This window comes from Mus musculus (genome assembly GCF_000001635.26).
Source record: "Mus musculus strain C57BL/6J chromosome X unlocalized genomic contig, GRCm38.p6 C57BL/6J MMCHRX_RANDOM_CTG2".
In the NCBI taxonomy this organism is placed as follows: domain Eukaryota; kingdom Metazoa; phylum Chordata; class Mammalia; order Rodentia; family Muridae; genus Mus; species Mus musculus.
Genome location: NT_165789.2, coordinates 33,697 through 39,696, shown reverse-complemented (window position 1 = coordinate 39,696; position 6,000 = coordinate 33,697). Strand labels below are relative to the sequence as shown.

General features: G+C 38.8%; 1 protein-coding gene across 4 annotated transcripts in view; it reads left to right on the top strand.

Moving 5' to 3' along the window:
- Positions 1-505: 505 nt before the first annotated feature.
- Positions 506-6,000, top strand: part of Vamp7 (vesicle-associated membrane protein 7) — a 28,455-nt gene continuing 22,960 nt past the window's right edge. For 3 of the 4 annotated variants that reach the window (NM_001359151.1, NM_001302138.1, NM_011515.5), the window contains exon 1: positions 506-672. The gene's annotated coding sequence lies outside the window, so the exon portion shown is untranslated. The remainder of the gene's footprint in view (positions 673-6,000) is intronic. The other variant, XM_011249809.3, reaches the window with a different exon arrangement.

Below are 6,000 nucleotides of genomic sequence, written 5' to 3'. Positions count from 1 at the left end.
AGTTTGTGGAGTTGGGGGTTGGGGGGGAGGTGGTAATGACAAAGGAGAAAAAGGATATAGCATAACAGACTCAAATCACAGGAAAATAGCTGCCTCTGTTTTGCTGCCGTTACTTTTGATGGCAAAGCATGGGTGAAATGATTGGTGAGGTACACAATGAAGCTATTTTTTTTTTTTGGTAGCGAAAGCACAGGGAGCTCCTGTCGGAGACAATTGTTTTTTGTTTATGAACAGGCGACATTATCTGCTGAGAAATCAGTGTGGAGATAGCAGGGGAAGCCCAATTCCTTATTTATTCTGGTGGTTATACTGGTAGACTAGTTGTGTTGTCTTGCATCTTCTAGTTTCCTGGGATTATAGTACAGCTTTCGATGTTGTTTATGAGTCGTTGACCCGACCTAAGGCAGACGTGGCACCATTACACTCAGAACTACTACTCCCAGAGTGCAGTACGGGTTCTGGGAAGTGCGGAGGGTTGGGAACGTCCTCTAGCCTGCTCCCCATTGGAGGAGAACTCACGTTCCCAGGAGGCCACGCGTAGGCGGGGTGCTTTACACGGAAGCTTGCGGCGTCAGGTCCTGTTCAACTCTTGTTTCAGGCAGTGGGCGACCCTAGGAGGACCTTCGCCCCTCAGTCAATAGCTGGAGTGCCCGCCAGACGGTACTCGGTCAGGTAAGTGGAATGGGTCGTTTTCTGCAGTGAGGAGACGGGGAGGAAGAAAGGGAGGAGATGTAAACTAGAAAGTGCAAAGGTGGAACATGGATGGCTTTGATTTCTCTGTTGTCTACCGTTCTAATTGATGAGCAGGTCCCGTTTGGGCAAAGTATGTTTTTACGCTGCTGAAGAAGTCTCGGGTTAGTGTCAAAACGCGTTATTTAAGTTGTCATTACAGGATGCGAAAATGTTAAGTTTCTCATTCGCGTTTTGCTGACTTTTCTGTAAGCCAAAAAACTCTCATCACCCATGTTCAACAATATCACTTTCCTTCTTGCTCATGCTTCATTGTGAGCATGAACAATCTTATTCATCCTTTATACCTTATTGCATTTATTTATGTCTGTCTCCCTTTGTATTATGACTCCCTTTAGTAGGAGTCCTCTCTTCCTGAGTTTCATATCCATTGTCTACTGCTTTAGCCATCATATACAGGCTGACCTTGAATTCACTATATTGCCAAGACTTACCCTAAACTTTTGATATTCCAGCCTCAGCTTCCCAAGTGTTAATATCACAGGTGTGCACAACCACATCCCTATTTTCTGTACGCCCTTAGCAATATTGCCATTTCTCTTTCTCAGTCCTAGTAGGTAGTAGATCTCCATTCAAACCTATGGTTTGAGCATGTTACTGTTTTGTTTTGTTTTGTTTTGTTTTTTCTTGATGGCCAATCGATACTAAATTGATCCTGTACTTGGCTCTTTGGTTAATAAAGCTCTGACTCTCATAGCCAGTGAATTATCAAGTCTTTTTCTTTGGATTTTATTAATTATATTCAGTGACTTGTATCACCATTCTCTTTGGAAAATGTCTTTCCCTTTGAATAGCTATGTCTGGAAGCAATGTACTTAACATATTTATTAAAGAATAAATACATACTAGGTACTCCATTAAGTGCATGGGATACATTGGTAGCAAACAAGACATAGGAGGTGACTAATATAATTATTTTTACATTTTTGTGAACAGGGATAAATAGGAATAATAAATCAATATGGTTAAAAGGTAGTTCGCTTGACAGAATAAAATCCTATCCTGAGAAAGTGAGAGGGATGTGGCTGGATTTCAGATCATTTTTCAGAAACAGTGCTTGTGATAGCAACAAGAGTAATTTTAGTCTATAGCCAAACTTTTCATAAAGGTCCCCCCCCCCTTCTTTAAAATTGCCTGGCTTAACAGTATTCTTTGCTATCTGTTCCTAGGCTATTGCATCACAATAGGTGGTTTATTTGCCATTGACTTTTACTGCTGTGAACATGCACCATGACTAAGGCAACTTTTATAAGGACAACATAATTGGGACTGGCTTAGAGGTTCTGAGGTTCAGTCCATTATCATCAAGGCAGTAACATGGCAGCATCCAGGCAGGCATGGTGCAGAAGGATCTGAGAGCTTTACATCTTGTTCCAGAGGCAAACAGGAGAAAAGTAACTTCCAGGCAGCTAGGATGAGGGTATTAAAGCCCATGCCCACACTGACACACCTACTCCAACAAGGCTACACCTCCTAATAGTGCCACTCCTTGGCCCAAGCACATACCATCACAGTCTCAAACTAAAGAGTTGGTGACTGGATATCAATGAACTGTGTTACCTGAATTAGGGAAAGAGTTTGATACTTAAAAAAAAATACTCTTAACAGGTTCTATAGAATATAAAGTTATCTACCAGTATTACCCAGTGTTCACTTAATTCTTCAGTAGATATTCTTTCTCAGGTAATTTGCTGAAAATTGAAGAGCTAGAGTAAAGCAAACACTTTAACATCTCTTTTAAGGAGAAATGTTAACAGTATACTGAGGAAAATGCTGATAGATTGGTACCTAGTCATTCCTTTCTTAATTCAATATTAGAATCTTGTAATCTTATCTAATTTGATCATTATGGTTATTCCTATATTATTCATCCTTTATACCCTATTGCATTTATTTATGTCTGTCTCCCTTTGTATTATGACTCCCTTTAGTGGGAGTCCTCTCTTCCTGAGTTTCATATCCATTGTCTACTGTTTTAGCCATCATATCCAGGCTGACCTTGAATTCACTATATTGCCAAGACTTAATCTAAACTCTTGATATTCCTGCCTCTGCTTCCCAAGTGTTAGTATCACAGGTGTGTACAACCACATCCAACTACAACAGAATTCTCTAAATCCAAATCATAGTAGATTGCCTCATAGCTATAAGGACAAGTCTCTAATATAGCTGAGACAAAAGACAAGGTAGTTGGTTTTAGAAGTAGAAGGGATGTGAATTATATGGAAAAGGGAGAATAGGATTGATTTGAGAGGAACAGTGAGTACTGTTAATTGTGTCCTCCATAAAGTTATATTGAAGTCTGGGGTTCTGATACCTATGTATGATACTTTATTGCCTATAGGATTGTGTAAATATAGTTAAGATGTCGTCCTATTGGAGTAGAGTGGACATGACTACTATGATTAGTCTCATAAGGATAGAAGAGACAATGTTATGTGAAGAGAAGAGAAGCAAAATTAAAGTGCTACAACTACAAGCCAAAGAATTGCTAGCAAACTACCAGAAGCTATGAGACTAAAGATTCTCGACACCCCCCCCCACTTTGGTATATTACTCCTTTATTTTATATTTTGCAAATATTTTCTGTTTTACTGGATATTTTCTTTATTTACATTTCAAATGTTATCTCCTTTCCTGGCTTCCCCCTCCCCCTCACCCCTCCCCTGCTCACCAACCCACCCACTCCCACTTTCTGGCCCTGGCATTCCCCCACACTGGGGCATACAGCCTTCATAGGACAAAGGGCCTCTCCTCCCATTGATGTCTGACTAGGCCATCCTCTGCTGCATATGTAGCTAGAGCCACAAGTCCTATCATGTGTGCTCTTTGGTTGGTGGTTTAGTCCTAGGGAGCTCTCGGGGGTACTGGTTAGTTCATATTGTTGTTCCTCCTATGGGGCTTCAGACCCCTTCAGCTCCTTGGGTACTTTATCTAGCTCCTTCATTGGGGACCCTGTTCTCAGTCCAATGGATGGCTATGAGCATCTGCCTCTGTATTTGTCAGGCACTGGCAGAGAGTCTCAGGAGACAGCTATATCAGGCTCTTGTCAACAAGCACTTGTTGGCATCCACAACAGTTTGGTGATTGTAAATGGGATCGATCCCCGGGTGAGTCAAGACTAAAGATTCTTCTCTACAGATTTGATAGGTAACATGGACTTAACAACACCTTGATTTTTTTCCCTCTGGCCTTTTGAGCTTTGAGGTGATAATTTTCTGTCAGTGGTTACCCATCTGGAGGTTTTTATTTGTAATTTTTATGCCTGCCACAGAAAAACAATTTATAATTCTTAGCAAGATCCAAGTAGAATTGGGATAATAACTAATGGCCTAAGTGAGAAATGTTTAAGAAAATTGGGAGAAACAGCATTGATGAAAATTTGATAGTTCCATTACATGTTTTTGCTTCTGTGTCTGCTTATGATTCCATGCAATTTCTGAATACTATTTTATATAGCATCTTGTGATTTGCTAGACAGTCACATAGTGCTGATAATTAGTAGAGCTAGGTTTCCTTTTTTCAAACACAGTAAGTGTTCTTTCTGCCACAGTTGTTTCTGTTATCTCAACACTCATCGATATTTAACTGCAAAAGAGTTACAGTATAGGCAAACAAGATTTGACTATATAGGTAGTTTTTCAGTATTACAGGAAAGTAAAAACATTCCTATTAGTAACATCTGGAAAGAAAATCAGATTTCTATTGTTATAGATGCAATATTTAGCATTCTAAATTTTAATTAGGAACTACTTTCATTGAGTGGGGGAAAACTTGCACTACTTCTCTGTAACTTATATCCACTGTTCCCAGTTTTACTCTGAATAGTGTGCTCTCTACTCCAATACATTATACACTTTCTATAAACTTAAAAACTGTTTTAAGTTTCCCCCTTCTTCTCTTTTTCTTAACTGTCTTTCCCCAAGCCATCCTTTGTGTGACATTATCTTCAAATTTCTCACTTCTGTCCAGTCTAGATATACATAGAATTGAATCCACTGTGCTCTGAACAGTCTAACCAGCACAGCATGGAATAGTAATAAAACTTAAAGAGAGCAAATTGCTCTATGTTTTTTAACATAATTTAGGATTATTTAGGCATTTTAAACAGTTACCTCAGACCCTTGGCTCATAATAAAGTTACATCTGATGAAAGCAATCTTTTTTATATTGCTTGCAAACAAAGCTTGGTTTTCTTCCTGAAGTTGCAGAGTGACCAAGGTTACTACGTTCTCATCTAAGTACCAATTGAATTCCTATCTTTGTATCTCTTTTTGCTCTTGTCTGTTTGACTATATGTTTCTTTAACCCTAGGCAATAGTTTCCTTCCTTATGAAATCGAAGTCACTATTTTCTAGTCCTCATTCTTTGTGAGCTAACACATCCAACCACTAACACCTGTTCCTTTTAAAGTTTTCTTTCCCTTTGGCCTCTGGGCCACATTTTCCCAATTGGTCCTCTTGAGTTTTCTTTGTGGGTCTTTGCTCTTTTATCTTTTCCTCAATTGTTGTTGTGCCTTGGGTTTTATCATTGACCCTATTCTTTTATATACAATGTATCTTTTATGAATTATATTTTAAATGCCAAATCCATATGAGCTCATCTGTGCAAAAAAGGCATAGAATCAGTCCCTTGGGGAGTTCAATATTTACTGGTGAGTTAGGAGAGGAAAAAGTCATCAGGAAGAAAGCCAAAGAAGCCAAATACATGGAATTGTTTCAAGAATGAAGTAAGGTGACAATAGAAAAGTGACTATTATTTTATAGCATAGAGGGTGGCTGTTCGTGATTTTAGGAAGTATTATATTTTAGATTGTTAAGAGCAAAAGCCAGAGTATAGTAATATAAAAGGAGGTAGAGAATCAAAGATAATATATAGACAAGAGTCTAATAGAATAATAACACCAGTGTATGATACATGATCAAAGGAGGCTTTTACGTCAAGGGAGATAAAAATTATGAAACATTGGTTTGTAAACTATCTATGTACAGAAGAGTCAGGGGAGAAATAAAGACTACTGAAGAGATAACCCCAGAGAATAAATTTATTTAGGCAATAGGAATGAAGAAGAGATCCTACTAGAAGATGAGCTGTAAAGATAGCCTTTGCTCTATGTCCTTCAATGCTGAGATTCTGTTTGGGACTCAGCAGATTACCTGACCCCAAGCACTTCATCATGTTCTACTTTGTGTAATGAAGAATGGTTATGTGAATTACTTTTTTTTCTAGGCTTCATCAGGCCAGATTATT